Source organism: Moschus berezovskii, chromosome 1 (genome assembly GCF_049115385.1).
Source record: "Moschus berezovskii isolate FMDL1 chromosome 1, NW_MosBer_1.0, whole genome shotgun sequence".
In the NCBI taxonomy this organism is placed as follows: Eukaryota; Metazoa; Chordata; class Mammalia; order Artiodactyla; family Moschidae; genus Moschus; species Moschus berezovskii.
The window spans coordinates 99346141-99348072 of NC_142460.1; the positions used below are offsets into that span (position 1 = coordinate 99346141).

The 1932-nt window shown below is 41.7% G+C and overlaps 1 pseudogene; it reads right to left on the reverse strand.

The window, feature by feature from the left end:
* Positions 1-869: 869 nt before the first annotated feature.
* LOC148778776 (TP53-regulated inhibitor of apoptosis 1 pseudogene) lies at positions 870-1170 on the reverse strand (annotated as a pseudogene).
* Positions 1171-1932: the final 762 nt, after the last annotated feature.

The following is a 1932-nucleotide window of genomic DNA, read 5'->3' on the forward strand; positions in this document are numbered from 1 at the left end:
GGCTGCATATTGTCACCCTGCTTATTTAACTTATATGCAGAGTACATCATGAGAAACACTGGGCTGGAAGAAGCACAAGCTGGAATCAAGATTGCTGGGAGAAATATCAATAACCTGAGATATGCAGATGACACCACCCTTATGGCAGAAAGGGAAGAGGAACTAAAAAGCCTCTTGATGAAAGTGAAAGAGGAGAGTGAAAAAGTTGGCTTAAAGCTCAACATTCAGAAAACTAAGATCATGGCATCTGGTCCCATCACTTCATGGGAAATAGATGGGGAAACCGTGGAAGCAGTGTTAGACTTTATTTTTGGGGTGCTCCAAAATCAACGTAGATGGTGATTGCAACCATGAAATTAAAAGACACTTACACCTTGGACGGAAAGTTATGACTAACCTAGATAGCATATTAAAAAGCAGAGACATTACTTAGCCAACCAAGGTCCATGTAGTCAAGGCTATGGTTTTTCCAGTGGTCATGTATCGATGTGAGAGTTGGACTGTGAAGAAAGCTGAGCACCTAAGAAGTGATGCTTTTGAACTGTGGTGTTGGAGAAGACTCTTGAGAGTTCCTTGGACTACAAGGAGATCCAACCAGTCTCTTGTAAAGGAAATTAGTCCTGAATATTCATTGGAAGGGTTGATGCTAAAGCTGAAACTCCAAGACTTTGGCCACCTCATGTGAAGAGTTGACTCATTGGAAAAGACCCTGATGCTGGGAGGGATTGGGGGCAGGAGGAGAAGGGGAAAACAGGATGACATGGCTGGATGGACATGAGTTTGAGTGAACTCCGGGAGTTCGTGATAGACAGGGAGGCCTGGCGTGCTGCGATTCATGGGGTTGCAAAGAGTTGGACACAACTGAGCAACTGAACTGAACTGAACTCACAGTTTTAATTTCACCAGATCAAAGGTCCTCAGTTTCCTGATTTGACGAGTTCATTTTCAAGGTGTCTGTCAAGGTCAGGAAAAGCTTTCATTTTTCTTTGCAATGGCCCATGAACTCCAGTCCTTCAGTAGGAATCTCTTTTGCCTATATTGCTTTCTGAAAACACTGCTGGTATGTCTTGAAGAGGTCAGTGCACGGGTCCCTGGAGCCATCTACCTTTGAGGGAAGCACTAGTCATATTGGCACTTCAAGTCCATGCATGTCTTCTCTACGCTGTTCATGGTTGTTAGCATCTGGGGTGGTGCTTTGCGATATCGCACAATTTCATAGCAGCACTTTTTACAACAACCACGACATGGAAGCAACCTAGATTTCTATCAAGAGAAGAATGCATAAAGAAGTTGTGGTGGATATGTACAGTGGAATATTACTCAGCCATAAAAGAGAACGAGTTTGAGTTAACTGAAGTGAGGTGGGTGAAGCTAGAACCTGTTATCCAGAGTGAAGTAAATCAGAAAGAGAAAAATAAATATAGTATATTAATGCATATATGTGGAATCTAGAAAAATGGTACTGATGAACTTATTTGCAGGGCAGGAATAGAGACACAGATCTAGAGAATGGACTTGTGGACACAACGGGAGAAGGAGGGTGGGATGAATTTAGAGAGTAGCATTGTCATATGTTCACTACCATGTGCAAAATAGATAGCTAGCGGGAAGCAGCTATAGAGCACAGGAGCTCAGCTTGGTGCTCCGTGACTACCTGGAAAGTGGGATTGGAATGCTGGAAGGGAGGTTCCAAAGAGAGGGGATATATGTTATTTATGGCTGAGTCACAGTGTTGTATAGCAGAAAACTAACACAAAATTGTAAAGCAACTTAAAAAAAATGAACAATAAACTGAAAAATAAATTTCCTTTGAAGGGTTATCTTATATCAGTTTCACTTCCTTGAATGTGTCTGTTTTCCTATATGCTTTTTAAATTTTCTTTTTGCTTTTATTTTTTAATATTTTCCCCCTGATGTGTCTAAGGGTGGCTC